Source organism: Zonotrichia leucophrys, chromosome Z (genome assembly GCF_028769735.1).
Source record: "Zonotrichia leucophrys gambelii isolate GWCS_2022_RI chromosome Z, RI_Zleu_2.0, whole genome shotgun sequence".
NCBI lineage: Eukaryota > Metazoa > Chordata > Aves > Passeriformes > Passerellidae > Zonotrichia > Zonotrichia leucophrys.
Window position 1 is genome coordinate 19,465,135 of NC_088200.1, and position 24,709 is coordinate 19,489,843.

A 24,709-nucleotide genomic window follows, 5' to 3' on the forward strand; every position below is an offset into this window, starting at 1 on the left:
GGTGTATAGGGTTAAATCAATACTGCAAGAAGCATGAATTTTATGTTGTATTTTAAACTTCATGTTTGTGAATTGTTCTCTTCTGAGTGGGTGAAGAGTGCTATAAAAAATACATTATGTTTCAAGGCCTGTCTCTGCTTGGAAAAATATGTATATATTTACTGTATATAAACATTAAAAATATCTTGAAAAAAAGGAAAGGGGATAATATTACTGCAAAAATATTTCTCTAGAGGACAATATTGAACATTATTGAAATAAATTGTTCATGGCGAACAAAAATGTGAAGCTTTGTTTCATAGAAAATTATTTTTTCTGTTACGACATGTTAATATCAGTCCCACTGTTTTCCTTATGATATCTGTGTTGGGCACAAGCTACCCTGTCTGAACTGAAGTGCCTGCTAACCAGGCCACTAGGTTGACTTTAGATTGGCAAAGTTGTGCAAAAATATTTTTTAGTTTTGTGGAGTTGCAGAAAAGCATTATTTGTTCTGGGTTATATATTAAACAAAAGTTGTTTCTTCAGTCCAGCAAAAGAAGCCTGGATCTCTTTCACCACTACAGTATGCCTGCTGTCTTGCTTTTCATTTAGTGGTTTTTATTTTTGTGTTACTATATTTAGAGTAGTTTTCAAGATATGTTTGGTGCATGTTTTCATCCCAACTTATATGAATTCATGCCATAAAAAGATACACAGTGGTGTATAAGTACTGTTCTGTTACATGGTAGAGCAATTTGGTTGGGTTTTTTCTAACATCAAAAAATCCTTGAAAAATTTTAGCCCTCAAATACAATCCTTTCACTTTGCAAAGGTAAAAATCTCAAAATTAAAAAGGAAAACCAGAATGAAACAAGCTTCATTTAAAACAAAACAAAATTTTAAAATGTGAAATGCTAAATGTTTCATCATCATAGTTTATTAACATTTATTCTTGCATTTTTTTATGGACAGGCTTGAAACTTTAGCTCTATTGGGAAAAGAGAATATCATTTACAAAAGTCTTATCCCCCAAAACAAGCAAGTTCCATCCTCCAGTTCCTACTGCTGCTATAAGATTTGGCCTCTACTCACAAGTCTTGCAGAGCATCCTCACCTCTGTAAACCAGACTTCCTGAGGAAATGTTCCAATGTTCCTGGGCTGAGAATCTCAAATATTTATACTTCAAAAGCAGTGGGTCTGGTTTCCCAGAAAATAGCTGGGGACTGCTGCTGAGTTAGATGGGAAAGGAAAAAATGTTAGGAAGCAATTTTTACACAATTTCCCTGCTTTGAAGTCTTGGAGAGTTTAAGCAAATGGATAAAGATTTTCTTCTTCTTCCTGGCTGCAGTGGTAGATGCTGGTCCCAACCATTTTAAACCTACAAGTGTAAATAAATCTACAGTATTCATCTGACCCCACAGCATGGTCATTTGATACATTTCTTGGTGTCACAAAAGGTTTATATGGATGAGAATCCAGTTTTTTCCACTTCCAGTCTGGTGCTTTTACCTCCGGAATCAATCAACCTCCGTTAAAAAAAACCAAACAAAAAAACCCAACCAAACAAACAGAAAAACTCAATCAAAATAACAAAAAAACCCCAACCAAACAAGCAAAAAAGTCAAACCAAACAAATACCTGAAAAATTGTTTCAGTAAACCTTTTGATATTGGTATAATTACAGTCCCTGAGGCATGAATAATATTTTTCTATGTAAGTTCTGACAGCAGAAATAGAAATTTCCCCACCAGCAGTTTCATGTAAAGAGCAAAATTTAGCACAATTCTTATGAAAATGATAAGTTTCCACTGTACAGATCATATTGAGATGCTTGCAAAACATGTCTTCTAAATCTTTCTTGACAGTCATAAATATTTCACATGATCCTCCAAAGGGTCTGAGTAAAACATAAATTGCTGAGATTGTAACAAACAAAGTGATGCACTGAATGGGAGATAAAAGTAATCTGTGGAATGGTGTTATTGGACATTTGGGATATCAGAAATGGCTGTTTCTTTCAATCACCCCTTGTCAAGCTGCTTAGGACTATCTGCTCTATGAGATATGTGCTTGGGCAAGAAAATAAGTGAAGGATTTGCTGTGGTCTGGATGTCACCTGGGCAGCAGGATTCACCCTTCAGCTCACAGCAGCATGCCTTGTCCTTGTCTTGGGCAGTGGGAAGACCACCGTGCTCTTCTGCCAAGTGCTGTATGAGGTTTTAACATGTTTTAAAATAAGGAGAAAACACACAAAAGCTGCCTGTGATGATCAGGCTTCAATCTGTGTTTTCCATGCGGTCTCTAGCCAGAGAGGGCTGCCACTGTTGACAGTTTTTGCTGAGAAACAGGTCAAACAATTCTGAATTCTTCTCCTCCAACAGCAAAACAGTGGTATTTAAGTCAAAGGATTTGTGTTTATTTTATTAATATCAAAGTTTTTTTTTATTAATTCCATTTTTTTTCTTTTAGTTTTGTGTTGGAATCACACTTTGTTGTAAACATTTAGGAATGCAACTGATAACCAAACTACTAGCACAAAATTTATAAAATCAGTGTGATAAGCTATGAATATTTTATTGCAAAATAGCCATAGGCTTTCTGGAGAAGAGAACAGTAGTTCAAGATGTAAAACAAACAGTACCATAGTCAAAACTGCTCACTTGAGAAAGTAAGATATGGAGAAACAAAATGAAATATAGCCAATGAAATACAGTCCTGTAAAAATTACCATAAGCTATTATATAGACTGTGGAGCTGATCAACAATGCACAGAACATGTACAGTAACATTTATGGCTACTAATGTAAGATGACTACTAATGTAAGAAAAAAAAACAAGAGGAAGAAGAAAGATATGGACAGATACAAGAAAAGGCAATTTCTACAAATTAATGAATTTGCATTAAATGAATCTCAGAAGGCCAAGGAAATTAGATATTAGTCATGTGAAATCTGACAGGTGGTTTTGAGAAGTTGCAGAGAAAAGAGAAATGACAGAAAAATGGAATAAAAAAGGTATCATTTTATCCATTCTTAAAAGTCTAAAGGGAGCTGAATAATAATAATAAAAGGGAAAAATATCTTTCAGCAATTGCACAATGAAATAAACAAGACAAACACACTTAAAAACACTGATGAGGACTGCCTGAACACATTGCATACTTTAATTGTCATGGTTAAATACTGGCACATTATTCACCCATTTTTCCCCTCTATTAATATAAAAATGAGAAAAAAACATACCAGAGGATCCTGATCCCACATTGAGGATTCCGTTTTCTCTGACTAAATGTCAGATGTATCCTAAACTAATAGGTATGGTCTAAAGTCTAGTATAGTACTGACTCTATTCTCATTCTGCTATAGCTGAATTTTCTAATATTAAATGGTGAAGGCAAGAATGGGAATTCTGTCATGACCACACAGAGTCTTTGAGAGTTGTTTTCTTCATTTATACACAAAACCATTAAAAAGCACTGTTGTTCTCAATTTACCTTTGAGAACAAGAAGACAGAGGAAAAACCCATTGAGGACAACAAGAATCTACCAAAACAAAGTATCCTGCTACACAGCAATTCTCCCAATAGGTCTGAATGGAGCTTTTAGATGGCTATTTCACAAAATACGAAGAGGAATAAAAATACAAAACAAATAACCCAAAAACCCCAATAAATTTATCCTGGGGTTTGACATTGGGGTTACATTAGCAGGTTTATATAATAATGCTCTAGCAACCTCTCTATACACTATTTTGTTAAAGTTTTGACAGCAAGTTTTGCATATGAATATTAAGTAAATATTCCTGAGTTACATTACGCGTGTCAAAATTTTAATTGTATAAAGTTTATGTAGGTATCTGTCTGAGGGTGATGTTATGATGCTCCTATCCCCAATCGTGTGTTCTGTTTATTCTACCATATATTCTGTTCATGTATACCATATTTTGTGCCTTCACAACTGGCTGTGCGCGAAGGTGGAGAGAAGAAGCACGGAGTTTTATTATCAGCTGCACTCTCCTCCACAGTCTGCTGCAATGCAGAAACCCACTGTTGATGTTTGGGCATGGACGGGGCAGAACACCATGCTCCTTTTGCTTTATACGTAGTTAGTTAGTTTAGCTGCTGAGGCAGCCCAAGCTTTCCCTGTACTGTTTTTTTCCCCTTTCTCTTGGAATCATTTGAACTTGCTCCAGACCGGGATCCAAGGAAACACCAAGAACTCACACTTTGCAGCCTGCCAGGCCTACTCTGCAGCCTTTCCCAGCGCTGGACGGACAGGTAACAGGGCAGCCACCCAATGGAGAGAATTTCTGGATTTGTCATCTCTTCAGAGCAGAAAATGAACTTTGTCATCTGGCATTGCTCATTTTTTTGTGCTAGGGAGTGCTTGGCCTGCCAAATAAACAGATTTTTTTCACCTCTCTCCGAGGAAATTATTTTCCGAACTGGTTGGGGGGAGGGGCTGTGTGGATTGGCTTTCTGGGGGCGCCCCTTTTGGAGGTTTTCTCCCAAATTTCCCCTAAAACTGGACAGCATCCCAACAATACAATGATATTAATTTTATGCAGGTGTTATTGGGTGAAAATCTTTGATTTTGCACTAAAAAGGCAGTCACTTTGGTAGATTTTTCTGGTGTGAAAACAGTATCTGCAGATCTGCTTGAAACTTTAAAAGCACCTTTAAAAGTATAGAGTAAAAGAAGACTTCCTGTTTCATAAACCAGAATGAAAATTACGTCTAGTTTTTGGAACTTTTAAATATAATTACCAAGTAGTATGCAGCCGATGCAGAGTTGCACATGAAACAGTGTTAAGGAAAATAATCAAGGTATTTCTACCGCGCAATAATAAGTACTACTGATCAGTTTTGTGCCTATATATACAGATACTTTGTGTCTTATTCAGATCAAATAAGAGCCCAAAATACTGCCCTTCAATGTTCGTTATACTTGTAAAAATCAGTTATCTCACATACACACAGGAATCTTTTAGCTGCAAAGAGGCAGACACTGACTGAAATACACTGCTTTTTGTCTGCATGGAAAAGATATAACATAATAGTTCTTATGTAAGAGTATAGTATGGTATTTTCAGCAGATCTGAGCAACAATTTAGAAAAAAACAGTTTAGGGTCAGGAGTACGCTAACAATATCTCTCCTATCTCATCTTGTACAAGAACCTCAGGTTTTGCAGTTTCCTGTGTAGTTTTAGTATTGCAGAGAACTTTTCTAGATGGTGGTAATAAATATGGCAGTATGAGATGGTAATAACCTACATTCACACTTTCAAGAGTGAACATTTTACTATGCTTTTATTAACTCTTTAAATTATAAACCTTTGATTATTGACAGACTTTGCAGAAATAGCATTGCACTGTTATCCTAAACATAGTTTTGAGATGACTGTTGCACAGAGGAGGAGATCAAGCATATGCCTTAGACAACCTTTATTTATGCAATATTTTATACGTATATAGGGATAGCAATCATGAAAAGTGTCAGAAATAGAATCCTGGACACAAAAAGTGTTCAATAATGGAGCAGATAGGAAAAAAAATAGAAGCCAAAAAACTGCTTATCAATATGTGTCAATCTTAGTAAGGATTGTCTTAATGGACAAGAAAAATCGGGTCATGTAATTCATGCCACTAGTATTCGAAATTTATGTTGCTAACTTTTTTAGTGTCTATAAAAGAAAGATGATGAATGGCCACTATGTACTTGAAGTTTTGTCTCTCTTCCCTTTTTCACAAGATTTTCCTTTACTAGATTAAAATCTGAGTTCTTTCAGAATTTCTTTAGTCCCAGTACCTAGAAGATTGTTGCTCTCACTGTCAAAGAAGAGATTATCTCCAACATGCAGTACACATGGAATGCAATTGCCACGTCTTTAACATCCTCCATCTGCTTAGTTTTCCAAGTTTAAATTTTTATCACAGTCTATAATTTCTATGATTTTCTTATTGATGATATATTGCCTATGGATCTGCTTTTGCAGAATGCTGTAATGATATTATGTCACTATCTGTGTGCTTTTTTCCCGGAAGGACTTTCTAAATGAGAAACCAAAGACAAACATCTTTGTTTCAATCTTTCCTTTGCTTCCTTTTTATGGGATAGTCTCTTTAGTCTGTGTGGAAGAGAGAGGAAATAGAATTGAGCTACAGGCTATGGGACGCGCTTGCAGAATGCCATGGCAGCACAAAGAAGCTTGTCTCCACATGACCTTGAGGGAAGGAGATACAATAAGGCAGTTGCCCTATGGAAAGTGTCAGCCTATATAAAAACATTAAGAAAGTGTGTTGCTGATGTGGCAATGAGTGATAGGTTGCTTAGAAAAAAACGTATAAGGAAATACTGTGTCTTGAAGAAATGTATAAAACCAGTTCATTTCTCTGAATAAATGTCTCGGCATCCCTGCTGATCTGAGTCAGTGTCTTAGTCATTACAAATGGCGGCCTGCATCAGGGACTTGATAGACAACTAGTGGTTGCACTGATAATGATGCTCTGCTAAATGCTAGGGTGACTAAAACAAAGCCTGGGGGCTGAAACAAAGTGCATGGTGCTGATTGACCTTTCTGCAGGACAGAAGGTGAGCAGCCAAGAACTATGGGGAGTGGTGTATCCCAGAACAAAAGGATGTCACTGAAATGTTGAAACAGATTTTGAAAAAACAGAGCAGGAAAGTCCAATCTATAGATTTAAAAGACTGTCATTCATTTTTCGATAGTACCAATGTTTTTGACCCTCAGACATTGAGACACTTTAGGGAATGCTGTATGGAACCAAGTTATGAGAGCCGACAGAGTGCTGGCGGAGCTTTTGTGCTCATGGCAGACTGTGTGCAAGGTGCTCATGGCACATGTGGCACTGGAAACCAGTGAAAGAACACTTGTACCACCTTGGTAGCATTCTGGCCCCTTCCGTGCCACCACTGAGCAAAACACAAGGCTCTAATCTTAAGTCTGTTGGGGCTGTGGGAGAACCAGAGCATAGCCCCTGGTGCCCTAATCCTGGGAGGGACCTGGATCTTTTCCACTCCAGTCGGTATGGCCAATGGGTGGTGGTGAGAAAACAAGATGCCACAAAGGGGGATATGGATTTAAAAGAACTTGCACCACCCTGCACCATGTGAAATTGGCTGGAGCACAGATGTAGCAAGTGGTGGGACCTGGGGCAGCCAGTCCCAGCAGTGTGTTCCCTCTCTGCCTGTCCTCTGCAAGAGTGTAGCAGTGGCAGCAGCAGTGATGGAGGGCATCTGAAGCTATGGTGTGTCAGAGCAGTGGCAGAGAGCACATGGCAGCAAGTACATGGCAAAGCCACTCCACAGCAGTGAGCATATGGCTGAGCTGGGGGATGACAGCAAGAACAGGCCAGCATCTCAGTGGGTCTAACGGGAGGAGTGTAGCTTTCTGCATGTGAGAAGTGAGGAGGCAAGCCTGGGCACCTGGCAGCACCAACAAATGGATGACCACCATGCAGCCATGCAGCAGTGCCAGCAGCAGTGACAGTGGAGGCAGCTAGTGGCACAGATGCAAGCTTGGCGGCCAGCCATTACTTGGCAGGTGCTAAGTGCAGAGTGGACCCCTGCTCATGGGGTGGCACCATGCAGACCTTCCTGAAGGGGAAGCAGGTGGACTCATGGCCTGTTCCTCGGGAGAAGCTGCAGCATTTCTACTGGCTTGTGCGGGGGTGGCTATGAGCTGGACATGTCATTTCTGCAGCTGGTCTGTGGAAGTCTCCTGTTTTTTATTCAGAGGGTGATTGCTGCATGATCTTTGAAAAATCAATTATGTTTTTGTGCCTATGGGAGCCCTACAGTCAGGGCTACCATCTTCAACAATGTTTCCACAATCCTGGACCTTCACTGTTAAGATTGGTTTTTAATATACCACGTTGTGACCCCCTGCATTGTTCTGGCTGATTTTTGTTATGGATGCTCCTCTAATTATCCTAATTTGTATACTGTCCTCTTAAAATGAAATTGCACAAAATCACTAACACTTTTCGATATTGCATATTTTCATTTTTTAAATTAATATTTTCTGTCTGTAGGAAGAAATGTTTCCTTGTAATTTTAAATTGCTTCCCAGGATTCCATTGGTTAAATCACGGTCTCCTTTCATGGGAAGGTGATGTGTATTATTGCCAGTTACTAGGTATTTTCATCTGTTCCTCTATTCATGGTAAGATTAGCTCCTGTGAGGTCATATTCCTAACTGATATTAATTGAGGTTTGCTTGTAAGGTATTTTAGGGAAACCCTACCAGTCAAATCTTGGGGCCTGGCCAAGCCCTGGACCTGGCTAGTTGAGGGAAGTATGGCATCAGACCCAGGTGTTTCTGCACTAAAGATGTGATCAAGTCACTTTGGCTTGCTGACTTATAAAAGATGGACCCCCTTTTGAGGTAAATTTGGAAACCTTGTCTGGAAAAAGGCTCTCCAGATCCTCACTGTGAAATAATGCACCCCAGCAATTGCAGACTCTGGGTGATGGTTACGTATTTAGACAGTTGATTTTTGCTCTGTTGTGTTTGTTGTTTTACTAGATATGTTGTTTAACTGTTCACTGTAGGAAAACTGTTCACTGCATGTTATGTTACACATATTCCTTGATTTGGGAGGTTGAAATACATACTTGTTATGATTGGTATCTTCTCCACATGTATTTTTGCCTCTGCACATACAGGTGAACATACAAAAGATAGCCAGTGTAATTTTTTGTCCACTTTTGCAGCTCTTGAGTACCTGTTTCTGTAGACCCTGATAATGGGCCAGCCTATACATCCAAATGGATGGCCAAATTTTTTCATTTGTGGGGTGTACAAATGAAAGGTATTCCACATTCCCCTATGGGTTAAGCGACTGTTGAACAGGCCTACTGCATTCTCAAGCGCATGTTGCTAGAACAGAAAAGGGGCAGTGCAAAGATAGGGTATACCCCCATGAAAGATTGTAAAAGGCCTTATATATCTTCATTTTTTAAATTGGGTTCAGAATGACCTAACCCCCATCCAACAACATTTTAGTGAATCATAGGCTCACTTAGACAAAGCTCAGGTAATTGGGAAATGGGAAGAACCCTTCCCATTGCTAACCTGCAGGTAAGGATATGCTTGTGTTTCCACAGATTCCCCTCCATGATGGCTACCTGCAAGAGTAGTCCAACCAGCCTTGGTTACTCTAGCTTCATCATCTGCTTGTGGGGAAGCTGAGTTAAAAAAATATGGATCTTGTTTGGTTCAGGTGGTGGGTCAAAGATGTTGTAATGCTGGGAGTGTTTTGCCTTGTGATTCTTGTTTGTATAGTTGATAAGGGTTGAAAAAAGTTCTAGTAGTACAGTTTCAAAACAAAAAAGGTGGAATTGTAGACAGAGATAAGATAGAGTTGAGCTACAGGCTGTGATACACACCTGTGAGGAGCCTGCCAGAAGCTGCCAGACCCTGAACAGCGTGTGGCCACCCCTCTAAGGACATTAGCAAGTGTGTTGCTGACGTGGCAATGTGTGATAGGGTTGCTTAGTGAAAAATACCATATAAGGAAATACTGTTTCTTGAAGAAGCGTATAAAACCAGCTGATTTCTCTCAATAAGTGTCTCCTTGCTGCTCTGAGTATCTGTGTTGGTCATCACACTTCTGCTCTGAGGACTGAAAGTGTAAAGGATCTTGATTTCTCTTCTATAGCACCTGACTGGGAGCATCCAGTCTTGAAACCAAACCCCCAGCATAATTAAAACTGCTCCTGGCTTTCATCTCTTTGTCATTTTAAGTTGCTTATGCACTTTTAAAGCCAAAAATACAGTCCATTCTTCTCCATTCAGCCAGAAATACAGTCCATTCTTCTCCATTCAGCTAGGATTCTAATTATCTACTTCATCTTCAAGAACAATAACTTTAGACATACCTAGTCTAACTTACGGGCTATGAAAATTTTACATAGACTTTTACAGATGCTTCAATAAAAGCATGTTACATTGTCAGTTTTCTTGTGGGTATTTTCTTTTTATTATTCCATCTTGTTTATTGTCAAAGGAGAATTTCATGTCACTTGCCTCATCAGTGCAGAGAAAAGTCTAAACACACAGTATTTATGTAATTTATTCCATATTCAAACTTATGCTTTAAACTTATTGGCTATTTTATAGAACATTTCTGTGCAGTGCAGTAGTCAAGAGAAGTGATCTGATTATGGCTATGCAGAAACTTGCTGGCAAGAAAAGGCCTGAAAATAGAAGATTGTTATCCACAACTCTGCAGTCATTGCACTACACAACATCTTTTACTAAGATTAAAAGAGAAAATGAAGAATATTACTGAACTAATGGACATCAAGCTCATATCCACTAATGTAGACAAGGCTTCTAAAAATTACTGTAACTCCATCCAGTGAGTCTTTGTACATTTAAGACATTATAAACAGTACCAGGATACTGTGACACTCAAAAATTCACATTTACAAGTATGCATCTGCTGAAACAAACTTTGTAGGCTAACTTCAGAAAGACTTTGCTTGTTTATAGGGAACTTAGAACAAAACCTTGGGTCCTAATCCACGTAGCTTTCACAAGTACTTTCAAATAGCCTTTGGAAGAGCTCATGGACATCCTCATGGCTGAAACAGATCCTGATATGCCCAGCTTTGCTCTAGATGACATCTCACTGTGGTCTTTGAAGGCAAAAGACAATGGAGACCAGGACGTAGTTTTTCAGGCAGAGAGTGGATCACAAATACCCTGATACATCCCCTTGTCCTGAGGAAAAACTAAATGTAGCAGAAAAGAATATGTACTCCTGCCATATTTTCTGGCTGCAATCCCTCAGATAATATCTACTACTTAGTATAACCCTTTGTCATCAAAGCAGTCTCTGTGAGGACAAGGGGATCCACCTTGAAATCACAGCTATTATCTTTGGATAGATACTGTATAATTTTATGGCATTCTCATCTCTGTCGTTTCCTCAGCAATATGGATGGCATGTCTCCTCTCAATAGGTTTCAGAATCAAACAATTTTTCTTCTGTCTGGAGTGCCTGGGGTTATTATTGAGAGGGAAATGTCCTCTGTGGACCATGCAAAAATAATCCCAAACCCTCTTTCTTCTAACCTCATAATCTTACTGAGGAGTCACTATTGCCAAGCACCCCTTTTTCCCATTCTAAAAAGTTTTTTTTTAAAGGAAGTTTTTTTCAGTTTTGGGATTTTTAAATTTAGCTTAGCTTCCAAGTTAATCTCCTAACTGTTTCTAATCACCAGTAATATTAAAACATGTTTTATATTTAAGACTGACAGCTAATTTAATGTAATCCAGTTAATAAAAAAAAAAAAAATCCATTAATACTGCTTGCTGAAGAGGGGGGGTTCAATTGACTATGAAGAGGGGAAGCTGGCATCCTGAGATGTAGAAACAAGAACAGTCAGGTAAAAAGGTAAAATAAAGAAAAAAAAGCAATAAAAAGCATATCATGGCTTATGGAAGGACACACAGAGAGCTGTTAGAAGTAAAACTGCATGTTTTCCTCTCTTTTTCTTAATGCATACCTCTTAAAAATAGTATTTGTTGGCGTGTATTTGTTTCCTGGTAGATATGCAATTCATTGCCAGGTTCACATTTATGTTTATCAATTGTATTTCTAACTTTCCAGCCTAGCTTAGTTCTCAGAAGCAAGAATTAAAAATACATGCTCAGAATTTACATATTGTGCTTATGAATTAGGGTATCTGAGAAATGCTCAAGGGAGCTGAAAGACACGTATATACACATAATGCAGTAAGAATTTTAAGCTGTTCCCCTCTTTTACAGAGATATATTCTGCTTTCAGTTAAGACCTCTTATTAAAGAATACTCAAATATGTGAAAGTGAAGATAAAGTCTGACAGACCTTCAACAGGTTGTGGTGCATTCATACAGTACTGTCTATATCTCTTTTTAATTAGCAGTCCAAATGCAGTGAACAGATTGTACAGTGTACTACATCAGCCTGGCTCCTATATTTTCTATTTACTCATATTCATGTTTAAGGATCTTCTTCCAAGTAGGGTTAATCTCCTCTCTCTATTCTCCCCAAAACTCAGATCATTAAGTAAATATAATTTCATTCACTGGCACCTTTGCCAGGTAACTGAAAGGACACTCAAGTCTACTGTTTCATGTATTTTTCTATACTTGGGATGGGAAACCAAATTGCTGCTAGCCTTAGTCATTAACCAAAATGTTTAAAAGCATTCAATTACACACCCAGTGGGAAATTTCAGACTTTACTAGTGCATTTTGAATCTGTGTTAGAAGTTCCTTAGTACAAAAATCCTAAGTACTAAAATCCTAGGACAAAGGGCTTGCTTAACATATGACATTTTATTAACTAGACACTATTCCTTGTGTTGAAGTGAAAAAGAGGGAAAAGTATTTAATTTATCATCAAGATACTGAGAGTAAACGTTGCTTGGTTCTGAATTCAATATTAAAATAAACAAAAAATGTCTGTTATTGCCTATTTCTGACTTGCTTAAAAATGAATGAGTTGATGCATTGCTTTTTCATAGAACAGAAGAAGGGCAAATATTCCTCAAAAGTATTAGTCAAACTATTTTTTCCTGGTGAGAAGAGGACGGTTAATTGTGTGATCCTTTGTTGTTATCCAGTAAAAATTTCTATGACATTCAACAGCCCATTTTTACCCAAAAGATTTACAGTTTGATTTATGATATGTTGGAACAGTTGCAGCTGAGACGTTCAGAATATTTTGAAAATCTCTTCAGAAGACTACTTTGATTATGTCTTTGAGCTTCCTTTTTTTAAGGTGATTTAACCTACATAAATTTTGTAAGAATTTTAAAAGAAAAATCAAATTAGATATATTTAGGGTTAGAAAAGTCAGACTGAGTAATTCCATTTCTCTCTCTAATCCTCAACAGGTTTTCAGACTTGCCGCATCTCATTAGATCTGGAAATTGGCTGACGGGAGTTGGAAAATTACATTATAACTTAAGCATATATCCCTTTATTACCTTCTATGGAACCACACTCCCCAAGAGAAACCCATGAAGGATTTATGAATTATAGGAGTCATGGTCCCTCTGTATTTCTGATGGAATTGAGAACATTTAGGCTGCTCTGTCTTCTTCAAGGTCCATCGCTTTCAGTGAGAACTGCCTGTTCAGAAGTAGATACAAATGTCACCCATTTCTAGGGCCGAGTTTCATCCTCATTTAAAATTGCATCCCTTGGGCTTACCAGTAACAGCATCAATAAAGTGAATCCAGTTATCCCTAACTAATTAGCTATTAAACAGACTTCTCAGTAGGATGGAATTTTGCAAACCCAGTTCCACAAAAATCCTTCCTAATAATTTTTCACACATAATGTGTTCCTTTGCCCACTTTGGGACAAAAAAAAAAAAAAAAAAAAATCAACAGATTCCTTTTCTTTGCTGTGAAGGATGTAAATATGTCAAAACACATGTAAGAGGGCAATATACCATTCTAGTATCATTAATTCAGTGAAATGTAAGAGTTAATCTGTACTAGATGCCAGGAATTAGTATTTTTTTCAAAACTGTGCTATGATATTCTCTTAATTAGAGTTTTTTTTTAATAAAAGCTGGATAAGTTGATATTTCAGAACATCATGTTACCTACTAAGGTGACATTTCTGTGTTTTACCTCTTGTTTACCATAGTGCTTACTTTCTAAAAGATGTAGGAATTGTTATGTGTTTCCAGGAAGGCATGGACTATGTTCAACACAGCTGACAGTGATTATACATATGGCCAACAATGACAAAAACATAATTTAAAAAATGCAACTACCAATTGTCACCCTGACAACTAGCATTGTATGCTTCCATTCCATGCGCCTGCATTTGATCTGTCCTGTGACTCTGCATTGAGAAGGGAAGGCCTATGTCAAATTACAGTTGGAGAGTTGGCAAGCACATTTCTGGTGCTTTGTACAGTCAAGCAGGTGGAAATGGGGAAAGATGGTTAGGTTTTGTGGTGGAAAGGGATTCAAAATATCACCAAAAACAAAAGTGTCACCCTACCCCTCAAAAGCACGTAAAAAGGGCTTTGATCCAAAACTGAAAAAGTAGTTCCCCTGGAGAAATACATCTAAAAGGTGGCATCCTCTGAAGCTAGCTCTAGGAAGCCCCTGAGGCTACAAAGATAGAAAACCAGATAGCAGTGGTGCTTGCATTTCAGTCCTGTAGCAAAGGAAGACATAAGCAACTGATAGAAATTCGCAACTACCCCAGCGAGTTCTTTGAAAAGCCACCCAAAAATTTCATAATTCATTAATACAGCATTCTTTTTGGCAGAAATCTTTCAAAATACCTCAAATACTGGTGATATCTTAGGAGAAAGCAGCACTCCATACTGTAGAGACAAATACATGAATTCCTATGACTTACATTAGGATATTGTACAACTGAGTCTAAAGGGGAATTTTGTAAAAAAATCCAATGGAATTCCAAAACCAAGATCTTTTTGTTAAACATCTGTACAAGTCCATTCACATGCCTAGGCAGGGGATTCTTTGTTAGCTGTTGTAATCAGGGCAGTGTAGTTGCACTGCACTGTGTGCACTCACTGGTGAAATCTCAGGGAAATTTACTTCAAAAAGAAAGAAGATAGTAAATCTGCACACAGAGTAAGGATTAGAAATTGGTCAATCTTCTAATTTGGTAATATATATAATTAATAATTTATGAGTTCTGACAAAAACATTTAGAACTGTGCATATCAGAAAGTAAAGCTACTGCAATAGCACTTAGTGACCTTTTACAAATCAGATCAAACCAAGTGCCATGTCTTTAAGGCAGGTAAGTCTAAAATCAGCATGCAGTTTTTTAGTGTATTAAATGAGCAAATAAAAGTTATTTGGGGGGGGAGTAATTAATTAATTGGTCAATTCCATCAATTGACTTCTGCTGTCCTATAAATCTTCTTTGCAAACAGCCATTTCAAAAATATTGCTTAGGCTTAATGCTTTTCACAGCTTAATACAAACATTATAAGATCTTCCTGCATGCTGTCATTACATTAAAAAGCAGGAATTAAATGTATTGCACCAATTGCAAGCAAATTCTTCCCTTTGGTCACAGTAAATACACCTTCTTATTGATCATTCACCATGGTAATGTAAAGTCAAATGCAAATAGAAGGTGCAAATCTGGTATTCTTCCTTACAATTCAGCTTCTCAAACAAGTGCAGATGATGGAAAAGACTAGGAGGGTAACCCTGCTAAAAGAGGATTCCAAGCCATATAACAAAGTCTGAGTGTTGATAAGCTATTACAGCTTCCTGGGGTGACAGAGTATTCTTGAAGGGACTGTGGGGAAGGACAAGTCCTGCCTGTCCTGCCTCTTGACAGAGGAAATAAATCACCCTGCACACTTGAGGATACCTTTCCAGGCTGCATGCTGGGAACTTCATTACACAAGCTGTGCCACATATTACTATGCATATTGCCACTGATTGGACATTGCCTCAAACCCATAGCCTATTTCTGTCATAGTCTTAGGGGGAAGAATCTGTTTCCTGCTTAAACACTTGGAAAGGATAGGGGAAGAAAAAGACACTGAGCAGCCAAGAGTTCTCAGTGGAAAAAGATCCCCTTGACTAATGATATGTCTAATCTACACTAACCCTGCCTCATGGTGCATGAAATATAGTAATATTGTCATGGTTTTCATATCCCCTTTGATCTTAAGGCAATTGTTGTCAAAGTGAATAGCTACTTGCAGCAATCCTGTCTTCATTAGAAAGATAGAAAGTGCTTCCTCCAAGAGAGCTAATTTGGCCCTTTTTTCATACTTCTATAAGATTATAGAGCTTCTGCATGCCTGTCAATAACTACAGCAAAATATTAAAAAATACACTTGCTAACAAGGAGTTCATTAGCATTACGTGTGCCTCAACATATAATCCTAATACTAATATAACTTGAAGGTGTTGAGTTAAATTTCCCAATATACATGAGGGAATGGGAATATATGACAGGAATATATGACTGTGATTTACATATTGAAGAGAGAGAAAGACTGCCAACAAGCGAAATAACACAAGAAGATAAAGAGATATTTCCTTGTAATACCTGCCTGTTAAGTCATTGATTCACCTGCTGCAATGGACTAAGCTGAAAAATATGAGGAAGCTCTCATTTCCAGCTGCCTTTGTAGCCCTTTTTGTGATGGTTACTCCCCTGCCAAAATCAAAGTGTCTTATGTGAGGCAATTTTGACAGGTCAGTTTACATCCCCATCTGACGCTCCTCCTCATTTAGACACTAAATACCAGCCAACACATCTACCTGCCTCCTTGCTCACCCTCTCACCCTCCTGCTTCACAAATCAAATTAGAAGTGATTTTACTATGAGGAATTTTTATCTCTTATTAAGCATTCAACAATTTTGGTCCACTCTGTTAATGGAAAGGAATTTAAATGGCTGTCAATTATCAATGAGCTGAAATCACAGTGGTTGCTATAGTGTGATCTGTATAGCCACAAGGTAAAAATAATGAACTAAAGGCAAAAAATCACTGAAGTAGGCATCCTGTGGACTGAACACAAGTATATTAGAAGTGAGATTTCACTAATTTGGGATACATAAAGAAAATGGGAAAAATAATAAATAGTAAATAAATCATGATGTTTCTTCCATGATAAAATAAACCATGTCTTTTTTTCCCTATAATAAGGGTGCTTCTACTGAAAAAGTAGAAGCTCAACACAAGTTGAGCTCACACTGGAACAACTCAATACAAGTTGTACCAGTGTGACTGGTGTTAAATACATCTATATGATGTATATGTTACAGTGTGTAATATATGTACACATATTCATTCCTTCTGTAGGCTTACCTAGAACACAGGCTAGGTGGAGTGAAAGTAGGTGTTTATTAAAAGGCCTCAATGGGTATGCCTTGAGCAGTACCAGAGCCCAGCCAGGGCTACACCCAGGATGAACCCAAAATGGTCACAAAATGGACCACTGGTCACATGCCTCTCACTTTTAAAAGTTCTGGTCCATTAGCATATTGGAGTTAACTGTCCTGTTAAACCTAGCTTTAGGTTATGAAGTCCCATCCTTCTTGCTTTTCTCTCTTCAGCCCACATTATTTATGCTCTTGGGCCTGAATTTGTGTGGATTTCCTTGGTCCCAAGCTAGGAAAGGAATTATTTTGTCCACCAACTCTGTGAAGAGAGTTTACCATCCCTTAATATGAAGATCAGAAAAGCACTAAAGCAGTAGAAAATCTGAAAATATAAAAGCTAAAACCTAAGGCATCAATATTTTTGAAAATTATTTGCTATTGATAAAAAACTCATTTTCACAAAAAAAAAAATTTACATCAAGAGCAAGCCTACGGATAAGTAGGATTCTCTTCTACATTAACCCAGAAGTAATATTTACCATATCTTGCAGCAGAGTAAGAATTTAAATAAAAGATTTTTAATGTTTTCATTTACTGCACAACAAAATAATCATAAATGATTTTAAGTTTTGTGTGGGACTCCTGCAAATAAGAAAAATGGCACAAATATGTTAAATATAGCATAATTTTTCCTTCCTTCTAAAAAAGTTATAGTAATTGTGCCCAAGACAGCTTTGATGAATCTTTTGGTAAATACCACAGAAATCTGCAATATCGTGGGAGGTTTTCAGGGTATTACCATGATATCCTGGCACATGTTCGAAACCTCTGCATTAAAATAGCCCAAATCTGTCAATAGAAATAAAAAAAAAATCAAATCTAGAAAATTATTTATATTGTTAATACAAGGTGACTTATAAATCATGCACATTTGCTAGGAGATTGCTGCAATCTTTCCTACTAAAGAAAGGGTGGAGCTCTAAGCGTCAGTAACTATGTCATGTAAAAGCTTCCTCTTTACCAAGTCATCGCAGACTAATAATAGCTAAAAACACATAAATCAATTTGCATCCTCTACTTAAGAGAAAGAATTTATTAAGTTAGTCTTATAACATTTTGTTAAACAGAAAAGTTTGTAGGCAGAAATGTTACATTTCTTCTTGTTTCCTTAAATAGATATCTTTTTAAAGATAATCCTCTATTGTTAATGAGTAGGGCATATTTTGAATATCTTAGGTGCTGTTACAAAATTCTGCCCAAAATGTTCATCATTTCACTGATGTCTATGGATGCTTTTCCTATGTTATTCACAAGACTAAAGAAGACCTAAATTCTGCAGTATACTCTTTCCTTATTAGCATCAAAAGATAGATGTTCTAAGAAGCCTCTTCTGTATCACACAATATTCCACTCATTGCAATCTGCCACTCAAGAAGATAAACTGCCATCCTTCTTTGATATGTTGATATGTTTGATAAGTAAGGAAAACAGCAGAACACAGGTAATTCCACCACGTTATAAATACATGTTAAGCACTAAAAAAGGTGATTTATGTTAACTTTCTCTGACTGCCAAAAAGTCAAAAATCTTCCGATTCAAAAGTGACATTTGTTTCACTGGCTTGTCATAATTCCCAGCCACACATGTTCTCCTTGATGAACTGAGAATTGATTATCTAGAGGGTGGTGATGGACTGAGAGTTGATGATCTGAGGGATGGATGTTTTGGAAATTTGGTGGGGGGGGAGTAGGAATGTTTTCGGAAGGTTTTCATTCTGAGCTCTGTGTGTGTTTCTTTCTATATATAGTTGTAGGTTAATAAAGCTTTTCTTCTTCCTTCCTAAGTTGGGCCCTGCTTCGCTGTATTCCTGGTCACATCTCACAGCAGACAGCAGGAAGCATATATTTTAATGGGGGCACTGCCATTGCCAAACCATGACAGTTTTACTCACCTATGTATGACAGCTTAGGAAAGGTTATGGAGTTGTCTTTAAAGACTTCTCAAAGAGCCCTTCCTTGTGTTTTCCAGTTCATTTAGACATATTGACCTCCTTCTGTTTTCAACTGAAAGCATTTTCTATCTCATAAGTACTAAGTGCTTGACATTAACAAAAAATAGGGAAGGAAATTAAATTAATGAAGTATTGTATGACTAATTTTTTTGTTAAAAACAGGATTGATTTAATTTTCTCAGCATAAAACAAATATATTCTCATTGCCTAAGACACAGCTTTCACAATTTTGGCTAATAGAGTTAAGAAAATCTTCTGGTGATATTTTTTTTTCTATAACTAAATGGGGGTGTGACTAAACCCCTCCAAAATACTGGAAAATGCTGACATTTATAAAATCCTCTAATAAATATTATACAAATTATTCAAATATATCATCAAGACAAAATATTTCATTACAATATTATAGGAATATTTATACATGCAAAATATTATAAAAGTCCTTGCACAGTTTGAGTATTGAAGTACATTAAAAAAAGGCGTTAAATATTATCTTGATTGTGCTGAAAAATCTACTTCACTATTTATATAAGCATGCTGAAACCCGTGGACGAAAACTTTTGTCCATGAAAGAGAGAGACCTCTAGGACAAAGAAAACAAAAACCCAAACCCAAGAAATCACAACAACAACAAACCCCACACAACCCTCCTTCCCCCTCTCATAAAACAAAAATCACCCAAAAGCCCCTTAAGTCTAATTAATAAAAAACATAATGGAGTAAAGTAATTAGTTATTAAAATATGTTAGTCTTCAGAGTTGGAGCATGCACCAAATGCCTTCTTCCTCTAAAAATACAAAAAACAAAAAGTCTGAGATACATTTCACACATTGACTTTTGACTGACCTTTTAACAGTCCCATACCTTTACCTTGGTGGTGCTCTCCAAAGAAAACTCATTTCTCTTTGTACAATGACTCTTGCAATGCTCATCCAGAGTGTAGACTGGAATTTCTCCATGAGTAAATTGACATGGCTAGAAAAGATGACCCACTTTGCCTCATCTGATGATCTATTTCAGATGTGATTATCCTCATTGTTGGCACTCTCTATAGCCTTCTTCCTCCTAACATATGTCCAGTGGTATCAATATTTGCCAGTGTCGTACTGTGGTCCACACTAATACCCAGACTGGGATGCAAAACTAGAGTTTTGTACTCATGTTTGTAACTCATTTAGAGAAATTTCCACCTAATCCACCCCTCACTCTCCTTTTTAATTTACTTCAAAAAAAACCCCAAAACTTTAAAGATTGTGGCAGGATGGTTTTTACACCCAAATCTGCCAAAAAATGACATGGAGCAAGGGGAAATAAGGATTTTCTTGGAAGTGCAAGAAACTATGTTCCTGGCCCTTTGAGATAAGAAGTTCAGACTGAATGTTTTTAAATAATTGTGGATTATTTGATTCATTTTATGCATCTGTTGCTGTGACACAACATGCTATAAGAAAGGCACAACACCTCTCAGGATATTAATCCATCTAGGCATCAGAAACAATAGCACACGAAAAAGTTGTTAAGATAATCAGTTTGACTTCTGTTCATCTCCTGTGTTCTTCCTAGAATAGTCCAGAAGGGGAAAAGAAAGGATCATACCAACCAAATGTTTTTGCTACTGTGTGCAGGGCTCTTGGAGATCCACACCAGCAAATCCCACCCTTGGTGTTGACTTGAAAAGTAATAGTTGGGTGGACTACAATAACCACCCTGTTAGGGCATGATCTGTTTTAAACTGAAATTGTTCTAGCTCAGACCCCTGAACGACACCCCTCCCCCCTCAAAAGTGTGACAAAACAACGATAGTAAATATATGACTGGTGCTGATGCCTAAAGATTTTTGATTTTTATATAACTATAGATTTTAATATATAGTTGCATAGTTTCTAACACTTTGTCACTTTAGCATAGTAGTTGCACTTTCTCGCATATTGTTCTACCTTCTTGGGATTCTGTTCAATCTTACTGTTTAGTCTAGCAAAGACACTTTGTTTTGCACCATACTTTATAGACATAATGAAATGTAGGGCTAAAAGATATGGGGGGGCTCTAATAAGGCAGAACCTAGGGGAAATTACCTAACTAACTGCCCCTCTACTTGGACAATATTTGTTAGATATTCTAATTAATTAACCTTATAAAAATTGTACAGATCTGATTCCACATGTGCTCATAGTCACGGGGACACCTGGAAGCTTCCATTAAAGAACTGCTTTTTGTATTTTCTAGATTAATATTATCCGGAAAGTGCTTTTTCTTTCTCCATTCAGGCAATAGTACCTTTCTGAGTTAAATTATTATTATTGTTTTTATTATTTGTATTATTTTTATTACTTACAATATAGCATATAATGATTAATAAATTATTATTATTCAGAGCCTTGTGACAATATTTCTGCACATCGTGGCATGTGCAGATATATATAAATGTGATATTTCTGCACATCATGGCAGGGTCTATTAGTAAATATATTTATTTCATTTTTCACCTCAGCAATTAATACTGCTCCAATTCCTTTCTAGATAAGAGTAATAACCTATAGAGAATGAATAATTTTCAGTTGCTGTGACTGATACCATAATTAAGCAGGAGGTAACCAAGCTTTAAATGTGAGTTAATAATTAAAGGTTACTGTTATAAAAAAGGACTGTGTCATCATATAGGTGCAAAAATTTTGATTCTTATAAAAAAAGGGTACCTTCTGGATCTGACTTTCAATGATGATTGTCATGTATGATTGCAACATGACAGAAAATGCTCCACCATCTCCTGCATTTCCAATAGCTGACTGTAAAATACCTAGAAGATTAGGAAGAGTTTAAGGCAACCACATCAATTAAAAGATATTTTTTAAGATTCTTGGATAGTCTGATAGGCTACAGTATGTGTGAAATGCTTTGCATCCCTATTCTTGTTTCTAAATAGAATTATCCTTAGTATCAGAACCAAAGCACCAAAAGGCAGCTCTTTGGTAGACACATGCAGCCACGAATGCATTTTTTTCTCAGAAAGACTGAAATCGTTAGTAAAGACAGCTATAGTGAGCCTTTCACTTCATTTCATTGTAAATTAACTTAGTATAAAGTGTGGGAATGCAGCTTGCAGGGATGAATAGTGGCTTAGCCTCTGTAGCATATACAGGAAGCATCAACCTGAAACCATGGGAAAGGGAGATATCTGGTCAAGTCATGGTGAGAAGAGTGTGGTTAAGGGTATGTTAATGGAATTATTTTGTAATAAGTCATGTTTCTGGTTCTTGTTCTCAGTTGGTTTGGGACCTGTCACATATAAGGTCATGTTCTGAGTTCATGTTTGTGATTGGATCCTTACCCTCAGAATATCTCTACATCTTGTTACGTTGCCACACCCTCATCTTTGGCTCTTACCCCTCAGATTGTGCAGTTTCTGCATTTGTTATTTCACTATTATAGTTCTCTATTTTCTGGGCAACTCCATTGTTCCCATCTGCCTATTTTGCCATGCTCCCCCTGACTAGACAAGGCTTGGGGTTGCAGTGAGCCGGACTGCAACAATTGACTATCACACTTCGAAGTTGCACAAAAACTACTTCTAGGTAAAGCAAACACATAAGCATTTTAGAGAGAGTTACTTTAACAAAAGTGGCAAGCATGATTTCAGAAAGAAGGCTACACATCAGCAAGAGAGGAACTAGTCTGCTGACTCCTAAATTGCAGCAGGGATCCACTAAACCTAATTACCTAAGAAAATGTTTGTGAGAACAGATAAGTCAGTTAGTACTCAGTAATGTTTTCCTGACTTAGGGCCTCTTTGGACATCAGATAACTGGAAAATTCTCTTAAATAACACTGGATAGTTCCCTAAATCAGTTCTCTTAATAAATTTATGTCAGGTAAACCTTGGCACTATAGTTAAACTATTATGGTAGATTAGAACAAAGCATGGAACACATTTTTTGCTGCAAGTGCAACACTCACTTCAATGTTCTATTTTAGGAAAATCAGGTACCCTACTGAGAATTTTTTGATTATAAGACTGAGTGCACCTTCGCAATCAAAGTTAAAGATTTAAGTTTTCCATTGTTCTAGTCAGGAATATTGGTCACACTTTATCATGTCAAAATTACCAGCAGTAATTCAGTATATATTACCTCATACCTTCCAGGCATTGTGAAAAAAAATAAAGAAATCCATTGACAATCACCAAAATAGTGATTGACATGAAAGTAACAAGATTAATTAGCATATCAACATTTAACTAGAGTTTCGTTGCAGAACTGGATATCAACAGTTTTTTTAAGATGTCAGCTCCCCCACAAAAGCAATCTTGTGTGCTGTATGTGAGCTCCATTCATCAGAGCTAAGCAGACGTTCAGCATTCAAACAGTTGCTATGATCAGAGAATGGCCCTAAAGCTCATTGGCAATCGCAAAAAAACCCCATCACACGCTGCTTCCATATTCCTCAAGGATATTCTTCAGGGTCTCCTTTTACAGCTGAAAGTCTAGCCAATATTTTACAACTAATGAACTGGATATTCTAGCTGGGATGCTGCTCCTGAATTTATTAGCCAGTGATGGATCATCCGCGCTGAGTTCCAAAGAAAAGCATTGTAGATCTGCAAGATTTAGTGAAAGAGATGTAGAAATCCCTTGATCCTAAGACAGGATGGAAATTGGACCTCCACCAGATTGCCTTCCCAGAGCTAGCTGCTGCACTCTCTGTCCAGGATGCTCAGAGCAGGCTCTTTGAGGATCACACAGCATATTTAAGCCAGCCAGCACTGTGCTGGAGAGCTTTATACCTGTTAGAATATAAAGTACTTCCAGATTTAATTTTGGAGGAACATGCTAAAATCCAACTTGGGATTCTTTTTCTTAAAGTAAGGAAGTTTTACATGGGATGAACTCTTTATGTAAACCAGGAGGCTGAAGGGACCCATCTGTTTATTGACACAGAAGGAGTTTCTTCTTATTTCCATGTTCTTATTCTTATCCCTGAAATGGCTTGGATTTTTGTTCCTGCTAATGTATAAAAAACATTCAAAAGTTATACAGTGCTATGTGAAGAGCAACTGCTTTGTGCTGAAGCATGCTGGAATCTGTTAACTTTCTAGAACCAATTATCTTTCTGCCACAGTACTAAAATGACTATTTAAAGAAAATAAGTGGATGAGACTATTATTTACTTTAAATATGTAAAGGAGAAAATTCTTTAAAATGAGGAGCACGTGCTTATTTCCTCAATTGTACTTAAAATGGTCAACAACAGAATTACTTCCTTTCATTGATTTTGTAGCAAAACATCCAGATGTGGACTTTACCAATCAAGGCATAAAAAACTATACAAAGGGATTTTATTTTATAAGATAGTTGCCTTGGTAATTTAAAATCTGGAATTATAAAATATCCCTTGGAAATATTCTAAGAATAAGGGCAGATATAGTATTTGGTGAAAATCTAAAATCCAGTATGAAACAATCTACATTGTTGATGACCAGATGAACTTTTTTCATTACAATCTGGAGACAAAGGAGAGATTAACAAAATGAAGAAAGGAAGTATAATTTCCTGAGGGATACTCCCAGACCATTAATTAGCAAATATTATTTTATCTCCAAAACACTCAGTCTGGAATCTCAGAGTCTTTTCAGATTTTTTGCCAAGTTTTATGAGTTTGCAGGAAGAACCACATAGAGCCAAGCACTTTATGACTTTTAAAAAGATGTAAAAATGTTCTCATAACTGGACACTCAATTTGTAATTTGGCAATGATCTATTTCTGCTTCACATCTTCTTGGATCACAAAATCTTCCAGGTTGTTACTCTGAAAGGCATGGTGAAGTCCTTTGCCAAATGGATAATATCTT